The 11,509-nt window shown below is 53.9% G+C and overlaps 1 long non-coding RNA gene and 1 other non-coding gene across 2 annotated transcripts; both read right to left on the bottom strand.

The window, feature by feature from the left end:
* Positions 1-7,637: 7,637 nt before the first annotated feature.
* LOC135323010 (uncharacterized) lies at positions 7,638-10,290 on the bottom strand. Its single transcript, XR_010384062.1, has 2 exons — positions 10,109-10,290; positions 7,638-8,880 (listed from the first exon to the last, which is right to left on the bottom strand). It is a non-coding gene; the product is annotated as an uncharacterized LOC135323010 (long non-coding RNA).
* LOC135323109 (U6 spliceosomal RNA) lies at positions 8,595-8,703 on the bottom strand. The gene has a single exon (XR_010384353.1). It is a non-coding gene; the product is annotated as a U6 spliceosomal RNA (small nuclear RNA).
* Positions 10,291-11,509: the final 1,219 nt, after the last annotated feature.

The following is an 11,509-nucleotide window of genomic DNA, read 5'->3' as shown; positions in this document are numbered from 1 at the left end:
AGGATGTTAAAAGAATGGAGAAAAAAAGGTTTGAAAACAGTGTACGATCAATAATAGAAGAGCAAGTTGAAGCAGAATAGCAATTGAGCTGAGACGTCTTCTAAAAGCCTTTAAAAACAAATAGAAAAGATCAGAAAATAATATACAATTGTTTCAAAAGTAAATTTTTAAAAGGTAATCGGAAATAGAACAGATTTTAACAAAAGATAAAACAGAGGATTTTAAAAGACGGGAGAAAGAAAAGGTTTGAAGACGGTGTGTAATCATGAATAGAAGAGTAAGTGGAAGCAGAATAGCGATCGAGTTGAGACGTCTTTTAATAACCTTAATAAAAAGGAGGAAAAAAATCGAGAAACAATATCCTGTGAATAACCAGTAACAGGAGATCAAAACCAAGAGAATGAAAAAGGGAAGGGGGTGGATGTTTAAAAATAATAATAATGAAAAGACTTGAAACGAAACATTTAAAAGGGATTAAAACCGTAAACGTATACGACTGTTCAAAAGTAAAGGTTAAAAAGGTAACAGAAGGTAAAACCGATATAAAAGAGATTAAAAAAGACAAAGGAAACGAAAAAAAAAAAAAAAAAAAAGAGGAAAAAAAAAAAAAGGATGTGTTCTCCTGGAGACGGTGCGCTCTTAACGGTTTCACCGAGAAGTCTTTCTGTCGTCGCCCTGTTTCGTGAACTCAGCTTGCTTTTTCCGCGGGCCCTCTGTCGGCGCCCTCGTCTGTGCTGCCCTCGGTGCCTGTGGGCAAGTAGATCGCGCCCCCTCCTGGCACCGCGTTCGGATGCTGCGTTCCTGCCGGGAAGGAGGGAGGGTGGCTGGCCGCCTGCCCTCTCCCGGCGCCGGTCGCTCCGCTGCTCTGTGCGGCTGTGTGCTCCGCCTCGGGTCGGCGCTCCTCTCCGTAGGTGGGCTCGGGGAAGACCGTGGAACCGCCCCGCCCCTGCTGCATTCCAAAACTCGGCTCCTTCTTAGTCTTGGTGGCGCGAGTTCTCTGAGGTACCGGGGCAGATATATAATATCTGCCTCAGGCTGAAAACGAGTCTCAGTCCTGCCTAGGAGGTTGCAGAGCCCACGGGTGCGGATTCGAGTCTCGGCCCCGCCCCCGCTCCCGCCCCCGCCCGCGCGCTGCGCGCCGCGCGCCAGGGGCTATGGCGGCTGTGGCTGCGCCCCGCCTCTCTTCTCGCGAGAAGGGCCGGTGATGGCGCCGCGGGTCTGAGGAGATGGAGGCTACGGCGCCCCTCCCCCCAGGGCACACCGGCCGTGTTGCTTTGCCTTTCTTTCCCCGTAATGGACGGGTTGGGGGGGCGGGTTGTTCTGCTCTGTATCCCCTCCCGGCCACGGCGCGTGGTGCCGCCGACACGGTCCTCTGCCCGGCTCGTGCGGCCTGTCCCGGCCCCCGGCTGCCGGCCTGCGACTCGGGCTGGGTGTCGCGGGGACCCTCTGTGCCCGTTTCACTTGGATCGGTCGGTCAAGGGGCGCTCCGGGCAGATCAGAGACTCGGAGGCTCCCCCACCGTCCCGTCGGCCTCTCCGTTGGAGAGGGGGAGGTTTGGCGAACGAGCCCTATTCCTCCTCTGCCGGTCCCTCCCGCACTGTTTTGCTTTTGACTCTTTCTTTTCTCCTTTTCTCCTACCAGATTTTGGGCGTCTTTGTCTTTCGAAGAGGGCGGTGTTCTGTCGGAGTTCCGCAGGTGGTCTGATTGGCCGAGTGGGTCCGTCGATGTGAGTTTTGGTGTATTTGTGGGAGAGGGTGAGCTACGAGCGTCCTTCTACTCCGCCGTCTTGCTTCTTCTCGGGTTATTTTTGAAGAGTAGGTGCTGGGGATTGAACCCTGGACCTTTATTTTTTGCATGCTAAGCATGGGCTGTACTGCCTGATCTCTAGACCCTCCCCACCGCAACCCCCCCCTTTCCCACCGCCTCCATAGTACTCGATGAATCTCCTACCTAGATATCTATGCTTCCTTGGAATAGGGCCGTCGTTTTCTTCATCGGATTGATGCACGTCTGTGGATTCGTCTCGTTTCTCTCCACTGCGGTGGGTGGCATCGGGGCGTGGGGTGGGGTGGAGTGCCGTGGGCTGGGAACAGTTCTTCACGTGTAGAGGTGGAGCGGAGCGATGAGGATGGTGACTGTTTCCCCGAGTGCTCGCGCCGGGTGATGGAGGCCTGTGGTCTGACTTGGAAGAGGACTCGGGTGACCAGAACAGAGCCCGTGTGGGGTCGTTGTGGAGGGAGGAACTCCACCCCCCCCCCCAGCCCCAGCCAAGGCACTCGTACCTCATCGAGGGACGGTCGGCCGAAAACAAACGAAAGCTGTCAGAGGTTTGGGGGTGGGGGTGAAGGGGTGTGTGTGTGTGTGTGTGTGTGTGTGTGTGTGTGTGTGTGTGTGTGTGTGTGTGTGTGTCTGTGTCTGTGTCTGTGTGTGTGTCTGTGTGTCTGTGTGTGGTGTGTGTGTGTGGTGTGTGTGGTGTGTGTGTGTGTGTGTGTCCCCGTTCCCCGTACCACGGTCTCTGGTCGAGGCCCCCCCGAGCGGAGAAACGCACGCCAGGTTGTCCGGCCGCGTGTCCCTGCCACCCAGAGATCCCGAACCGTCCCGCTCGCTCCCCTGCCATGTGCCATGTGCCACCTGCCTGTCGGCCGGGCGCTATTTTAGACCCTGCGAAGAAGTCGACCGGACGGACGGGCCGGGCCGGGCCGGGCCGGGCCGGGCCGGGCTGAGCCGAGCCGAGCCGATCTGAGCCGAGCCCGTCCAGGCTGGGGTGGGTGGTGCTGGGTTCAGAGGAGTGGGGTACAAGCGGGAGGCGGGCGTCGATGGAGGGGAGGGGGAGGGGGAGGGGGAAGGGAGAGGAAAGGGGAGGGGAGGGGGAGCAGGGATGACGATGGTCTGGGGCTTGGCTTGTGGGGTGGGGGTGGGAGGGATGGTAGCCATCCTATGACTTTCTCTCCCTACCCCGCCTTTTGCAAGTCTGTTCGAGTGACAAGGTGGTGCTGGTTTCTGGCTGGTGCACACCATAGTGATTCTGTTCTTCTTTTTCCTGGTCTTTTTCAGGAACCCTCGTCCCGAGGGACTGAATCTAGTGCCCTGTGCTGCGCGGTACGACCTAGGGGTCGAATCTGCCAGGAGAGGACTTACAAGGATTTGGAGGATCCTGGAAAACTGCTACCATCCAGAATCCTACATGGATGTTCAAGATCTTGTGGATGGACGGACGGACGGACGGAAGACGGATCGAATGGAGGCCCCGCCCCATCCCCTGGACCCCTAGGCCCAGGAGGATCGTGATGGGTCTGGAAAGGACTCTTCCGACGAGGGTCTCGGGATGGACTTTCTCGGTCTGCGGAAGGTGTTTCTGCACAAAGAGGAAGAGAGGGGCGTTCTCGGCCAGAGAGCCCGAACCGCCTCCTTTCAGGGATCCGCTCCAGTCAGGGTTGGGGTCGGGGTCAGAACGCAGCCACCGACAGCTCCCCTCCCTCGTCTTGGCTCTCCAACTTGGGAAACCCTCCTCCCTGCCCCCTCACCCATCTTCTCGTCAGCCGGCCTCCAGCTTCCCCGTGCCAACCACCTCTCTCATGCTGCCGGACTTTCCTCCTCCTTGGGCTGCCAGGAAGCTCTCCCGCTCCTCCACGTGCTTTGGCTTGGAATCCCTGACAAACACAAGCGGTGCTGGTGGGCGGGGCCGCGGGCGGTGGCAGAAGGACTCCCTTCATCTTATGGGAGCGATTTTTATCTCCATAGAGGTGGCGATTGAGAAAACACATAAAATCACTCAGAAGAATACCCATGTGTAGTGTCCCTGACCTAGATCCGTGTCTGTCTGTCTGTCTGTCTCTCTTTCCTCTCCTCTCCCCTCCTCTCCTCTTCCCTGTTCTCCCCCCTTCCCCCTCACCCCTCCACTCCTCTCTTCTCCCCTCCACTCCTCTCCTCTCCCTCTTCTCCTCTCCCCTCACCTCTTCTCATTTCCCCTCCCCTCCCCTCTTTTCCCTCCTCTCCTTTCCTGTCCTCTCCCCTTTTATCCCTCCTCTCCTCTGCTCTCTCTCTCTCTCTCTCTCTCTCTCTCTCTCTCTCTCTCTCTCCCCCCTTCACTTCCCTCCCTCCTCCCTACCCCCCCAACCCCTACCTTCACAGGGCCTCATAGATTGCAATCGGTTTCCATGAAATGTGATGAAGAGGGAATGAATTTTAGAATGATATCCCCATGCCATCGAATCCTTCTTCCCCAGGGATAGCGACTTATTTGTGGTCGTGTTTGTTTTTGTTTTTCTTGTTGTTGTTTTGGGGCGCATCGAGGGCGCAGGAGGCGTTGGGAGTGAGGGTGATGTTTCTCTTTCTGTCTGTCTCCTCCTTAGGAAGGATTTTAAGAGGAGGGAGGACCCACAGAAATCTACCATCTTGTCTCGTACTGCAGCTGTGTTTGAGCTTCCTATACGATCTGGGCGGAACACTCCCCACCCTCACCTCAAGCCGCCATTGCCGCCCCCTCAGCCCCCCTGCACCCCCGTCCAGTCCCACACTTGGGGCGGTGGTTGGGCATAGGGGGATGTTGGCGGGGTGGTGGTTGGTGGGGGGTGGGGTGGTGGAGGAAACCAGAAAACAGACCACTGTGGCACGTGGGTGACTGGGGCTTCAGGGTGAAGGAGGATGAATAAAATGGCCGGAATTAGGCTAACGGATTGCTTCTTCTTTTTTTGGCGGGGGGGGGAGGGGAGGATCATTAGGTCATTCATTCATTCATTTGCTGGGGGGGGGGTGTCATTCGGTTTCTTATGCTCGCCCTGAAAACGGTCAACTGTCCTGACTGACTGGTTGCTGCTCACGGTTCCAGGCCTGTTGTTGAAACTGGAAGCTATCGATCTTACTGTTTCTACTGTATTTCACTCATTGAAAGTCATCATCATGCTGGGTCTCTGAGTCTTTCTCCGAGGAGAAGGTCGGTCACGGGACTAGTGACCTGACAAAATAGCCTGAGTGACCAAGAAGGCCACACCTTGAGTGCTTATGAGATAACGAGATCTAACCACCAGCCTCTATAGAATGGGTCACCTGGAGGCATCGTGACACCATTCTGAGTCTTCTGATGAGAAAACGATTCTGTGGATGGTGATCGATGCCCGATTGTTTGAGCTATGGCTCTAGAACCACCCCACCCACTCCATCCCCAAGGTGGGTACACAGTTTTGAAGACGCTAGCCTGCTGTGAATCCCCTTTGCCCGGCAGAGCGATAAAATGGCCTCTTTGCTTCTAAGCTCCAAGACCTTGTCTCTGGATTCTTGGGCTCGTCGGGGACGGGGGCCGAACTTTTGGCAACAAGCGTGCTTCAGAAACAGCGGATGCCCGAGAAGGACACTCTGCCTCTCCCTCTTCTTCCGGGCCTGAAATGGGGAGGAAAAAAAAATCGCTTCCCCTGGAAGCCGGAGTCCGGAGCCCGCCATCCGGAGGGACTTCTGGCTTGGCCTTCTCCTGGGGTGGGGGGGAGGGCACGCCACTGCACGTGTTCTTTGTCAACTCCCTGTTTCTCTCTTCTCGAGTTATCTCTTTGGGACGGCTCCCACACTGGGTGAAAACAGACAGACTGGCTGGTATGTCTCCCTACCCCACCCTTCGCCCCCAAATGACTGATCTCCTGTCCCATCAGAATCACCACTTGTTTTCCAACGTGGCTTTCTTGGATCCTGGAGGACTTGTAAAGGAAAAGCCCAGCTGGGCTAACAAGCTAAAGTCACAAATCTAAGTGTGATAAGTGTCCGTTTACTGATCTAAGTTCTGCTGGGCTAACTCGTAAATCTGAAGTTTAGTGTCAGTTTACTGGGCTAACAAGCTAACTCGTAAATCCAAGCTCAACAAGTGTCAGTAACGTGATCTGTTCCAAATTGATAAGCTCCAGTGTACTGATCCTTTGCTTTTTGTTGTTTGAGCCTTATTGGCGAATAGACCCATATTTGTAATTAACCCTATGAAACCTCATGTGCACGTCTTGGAGGTGCTCAGAGCTTCGGAGCAGAAGCCCCTCTGAGCCCGCCGGCGTAATAAATCTGAGTACTCCAACCCTCCGAGTGGTGCTTGTTTCTTGGCTGGCCTGTCATTTCCGTAACAGACTGATATCAACTTAGAGCCAAGATGGGCGCAGAACTGAAGGAGCTTCTCGGCTGGCCTAAGAAGCCTGTCGTCGTGATGTGGGAGGCATTCTTTACGAGGGACCTATCTGATTAAGTGCTTGACCGCCTTTTGGACTTTGAACCAACTTGGAGATAGGAACTAGGATGAGAGGGCACCCGAAATAGCTCAGCAAACTCTTCTCCATCCTTAGAAGACAGACAGACAGACAGACAGACAGACAGACAGACAGAGTGTGTGTGTGTGTGTGTGTGTGTGTGTGTGTGTGTGTGTGTGTGTGCGCGCGCGCGCGCGCGCGTGTTTGTGCGCGTGCGGGGGTGTGGGAGAGGGAGGAGATGACGTCAGCGTACTGGACACTGTTTCAGTGACATGGGGAGTGCTGTCAACTAGGAAGGAACGTCATGTATTCTTCAGCCTTGTGTCTGTACAGGTGGGTACACTCAGGGTTCCAGAAAGGATGGGATATTCCTGGCAGTCGTCTACTGCCCTGGCATCGAGGGCTGGCTGGCTGGCTGGCTGTCATCCAAAGTGGAGGCTCTCGTGAAAGGGACGGAACCGAGTCCCAAGGAGATGCCTCCTTCACTGACTTTCATGCAAACACAGTGGACCACAGCCTCCGGAAAGAGGGTGGGTGGCACACGTGGCCCCAGTCTGTTCTGTCCATTCGGCAAATGGCCTGGGTTAGGGGAAACCCAGCATGGCGACCATCCGACAGGCCGACCCACCGACCCACGGACGTGCTCGGTTTCTCCCAGCTCCCTGGATGACCTCCCCCACCCACCCCCACCCCACCCGCATTCCTTCACCCACCGTGGTGTCTGGTGTCAGGGCACTTGGAAGATGACTCCCATTGTTCAATAGACAGGGGCAGGAAGATTCCTATAGGACCGCAAAAACAGTCAACTGGCCATACACACATACATACATACGTACAAACGTTTTGTCCCCAGAGGCCTCAGACCTCCTCTCTCTGGACCCGCTGAACCCCAGTAACTGGCCCCCATTCAACTGCCACATAGTAGGGGTCATCCAGACGTTCTTGGGATGGTAGGTATGACTTCCAAAGGGGTTGAAGCCTTCCTTCCCCCGCTGCAAGCCTGATGCCATCAGCATGGCCAGGACACTGCTACAAACAAACAAACAAACAAACAAACAAACAAACAAACAAACACACACACACACACCACCACCACCACCACCACCACCACCAACAACAACAACAACGACGACAACAAAAGACAAACACATGCGTATGTGACTTGGGGACATACTTTCCGCAGCCTCCAGGGACGAAGGCACTCGCTTCGCTGGGTAAATCCTACGAGGCTTCACTAAAGCGCTTGCCAACTTACTTCTCAGAAGGATCGATCTCTGCCCCCATCACCCGCCATCATCAGGCAAGGTCGTCAGAATCCATGGGAGATATAGACTAGAAGAAGAAGTAGAGGAAGGAGGAGGAGGAGGTGGAGGAGGAGAATCAGTGACATGAGGTGTGTACGACTTCTTGTCTCCAAGAGGATTGAGTTTTAAATTTTTTTCTTTTCAGATACAAGGGAAAATAAACTTTTGTTTTTTCCCCTTCCTTCCCTTTTAGAGGCGGACACCCACATGGTAAATATCATACCTCTGTCAGCAGAATGGAACCCTTTCTCTTTTTCTCCCTCCCTGACCCTTCTGGGATTCAGAAATCCTCCGTGAGGATTTTTCTATTCTTGGCAGCAGAGTTATTAGCATCATTGACTTGGAGGCAAAAACTTAGGTTTCCATTAAACTGGGATAGACATGCATGGATAAGAGATACTAGTGCTACTCGTTTTCCTTAGGGTTCCCCTGTGTCTGTGGTGTGTGTGTGTGTGTGTGTGTGTGTGTGTGTGTGTGTGTGTGTGTGTGTGTGTGTGTCTGTGTCTGTGTGTCTGTGTCTGTGTGTCTGTGTGTCTGTGTCTGTGTCTGTGTCTGTCTGTCTGCCTGCCTGCCTGCCTGCCTGCCTGCCTGCCTGCCTGCCTGTTTATTGTAGGAACTCTCTGTCAATGGAAGTATAGTTGACTTACAATGTTGTGTTCATTTATGACGTACGGCATAGTGATTCACTTATTCACACACACACACACACACACACACACGTATACTTTTTCAGGATAGGTTATTACAAGCTATTGAACATAGTTCCCTGTGCTAGACAGTAGGACCTACTTGTGTACCTAGTTTGTATAGGGTGGTTTATATCTGCTAATCCCAAACTCCTGATTTATCCCTCTGCCCTCCCCCATTCCTCCACCCTACCCTGTCCCCTGTGTTAACCATCGGTTTCTTTTCCATGTCTGCGAGTCCAGTCTGTTTCTGGTTTGTAAATAGGTTCCTTGGAGTCTTTTTAAAATGGAGTTATTTATGTATGGATGGGTGTCTTGACTTACTTTCAGATCCCACCTAGAAGTGATGGCATAGGATATCTGTCTTCCTCTGGGTGACTGACATCACTAAAGCTACGGAACTCTTCACGTATGTGCGTGTGTCGTCCACGTTCAGGGGCCGTGCTGATCTTCTCTGGATGGTTCCCGTGTTAGTCGATGTGCTGTGGCAGCAAGCGCTTGCCTTAGGGTTTTTGTCTCAACCTGAAAGCCGGCCCGGAGACTGAAGGTCTTCTAGTTGCCTCCACTATCTGCCTAGGACCATCTCCACGAACGTTTCCCATTTTCTCTCACCCTTTTGTCTTGGCATCATTGAGTACTAAAATGCTCCGTCTCCTGAAGCCCTGCAGACTGAAGCTGGACAACGGGAGGTAAACGTCAGAGAAATGGCCACAACAGCTCCTGTGGAAACCATCCTAGGGCCTGTTTTTGGAGGAGCCGCTCAGAGAGTTGAGCCGAACACCCCAGGACATCATCAGAGGCATTTCAAACTGCTCGAGCCATTTCGATGACCCCGATGTGTGGAAATCTCCTACTAGACTGACCCCCTACTCCCGGCCCTGAATCTGGTTTCTCATCTGCTCCAATGATTAACCTTTGTGCTGTACTTTGGTTTTCCACACAAGTGCCTCTTAGGCGATACCTGACTGCTTGCTCCCTAGGCCTAGCTTCAGAAGCCCATCGACACCACCGCCTCCTGAGACGAGATACTACAACTGTTTCCTTGAACAGACCTGTTCTCAGAACTAAGAAACTGGGTCCATGAAACGCAGGCCCTCTAGGAAACTATTCCCTCCCTCCTGCCCCCACACCACACGCACGCATGCACGCTCAGACGCACGCACGCACGCACGCACGCACGCATGGACGCACATGCACAGTCAACAGCCCAGCTTTTAATGTGTAAAACTTCCAGGGAAGTTACAGAATAGGGAAATGTTGGGGTCCAGAGTAGGCTGCCCCAAAATGTGCCCGATGGACTATGCTGAATGAAAGGGACTTCACAACTGGCCAAGGGGGAGGGTATAGGTCAGTGGTAGAGTGTGTGCTTAGCAAGCAAGCACAAGGTCCTGGGTTTAATCCCCAGTACCTCCGGTCAAAAATAAATACATAAAATCGAATTCCTCTCCCCGCCCCCCCCCCCCAAAGTATACACTGCTGTATGTCAACTCTGTCTCAATAAAACTGGAAGAAAAAAAGGAAAAAAAAATGATTTAACAAAAGAAAGAAAGAAACAAACAAAGAACTGCCCGAGGCAAGAGGAACACTCTGGCCCTCCTTTCTGCCTCCCTGGAAGCAGGGGAAAAAGAATTTTGTTTTTTTAAAGTCTCCCATCCCAGAGGAATCTATCAAGTCAGAGGTCTGCTTCCATGCCCTTCCATGATTCTCAAACGGTGTAGTGGGGTTTACCCAGATTAGGAAAAGGAGGGGACTCCTTTGGCCTGAGACCAGGCGAGATTCTCCCCCTCCCTCCCGCCTCCCTCCGTGCAGTTGGGACGGGGTGGCCTAAGGGTGGGGAAATTGAAACCAAAGAACAAAAGCCGTTCAACAGAGAGGAGCCGGAGGCCAAGTCAAAGGCTCTGACCTGAGCACAGAGCTTTCTGCATTTGAATGAAGCGATTGAACGAGGCCCTGCCGAATGGATCCTCCTGACGTCCCCGCCCCCGCTTCCAGGAGACAGTCAGTCGATTTGGGACCGATCGGTGGAGAAGGCCTGTGAGGCGGCGGCGGCGGCGGTGGCGGCGGCGGCGGCGGAAGCAGCGGCGGGGGCGGGGGGGGGTGGTGCGCGGGCGGGGGCGGGACCAACGGTCGCTCCAACTCTGCCTGCCTGCCTGCCTGCCTGCCTTCCTGCCTGCCTGCCTGCCTGCCTGCCTGCGGGGCTGAGGCCTGAGGGCCACGCTGGTTCCTGCCACTCAGGGAAACTTCTGCGGGTGTTGCCGAAAGATCGCCCTCCCCGACCCCGTCCCTGACGAGCCAAATAACCCAGAGACAGGGTCTTAGAGTTTAGAAGAAAAGAGGCAGCTTGATTGCTTTGCTGGGCAAAGGGGACTCACAGCAGGCTAGTGCCCTCCAAACTGTGAACCCGTCTTGGGGTTGGGGTTTCATGCTTCTGTGGACGAACAGGTTGGAGCATGAAAGGGAATCACAACAGGCGGGAGCACAAAAGGTGCTCATGATCAACAAGGGTCTCTGATGAAACTTGCTCCTAAATCTGGATGAGTGTCTGATAACATGGGACCTCCTGGTGGTCTAGTAGGTCATCAGCCCGTGACCTTCTTTATCTGGTCAGACTCACCCGGCGGCACCAGCGCCACGGAGGAACTCGGGGTGGGGGGTGGGGGGTGGGAGGGGGCTGGTCGTTCTCCTGAGCTTATCCTCCCGTGACTCCCTTCCTGGGGAAAGACTCAGACGCCAAACATGATTGTCAAGTTGAACGATCAGAGGAAGGTCAAATCAAACAGTTAGAATCGACAACTTTAGCTGTTTTTAACAGTGGGCCTGGAGCTGGGAGCGGTGTCTGGTCAGTCGAGTTTGCTGATCGTTCTAAAAGCAAGCAGTAAGCATAAAGCCAAAAATTGGCTTAGCCTAAGTGCGGCCACTTCATGATTCCTCCTTCACTGGGGGCTGAGGCGTGGGGGAGGGCGGGGGTGGGGGACAGGACTGAGGTGGCGGCGAACTTCTCCGTGAATGCTCGGAGCCGAACTGCTCTCTGGGCCTAGGTCTGAAAAAGGCCTGAGTCTCAGCTATGACAGATTCTCTCTCTTTCTGGGCACATGGACTGACTCGCCCCGCATCCTCCCATCCTGTCAGACCCTTTGGACACACACCTCCACCTGAAGAGTTCTTTGGCCTCGTCCAGAAAAAACAAACACACGCACGAACAAAACCAAATGAGCACACAGAAACCCTGCTGATCTCCTTGGACCCCATTCACTTCGGAGAGTCCCTCTCGTAGAAATCCCCTCTGCTCGATGATTTCACCACA

This window comes from Camelus dromedarius, chromosome 15, assembly GCF_036321535.1.
Source record: "Camelus dromedarius isolate mCamDro1 chromosome 15, mCamDro1.pat, whole genome shotgun sequence".
NCBI lineage: Eukaryota > Metazoa > Chordata > Mammalia > Artiodactyla > Camelidae > Camelus > Camelus dromedarius.
This window is presented reverse-complemented; position numbering and strand designations above follow the sequence as displayed.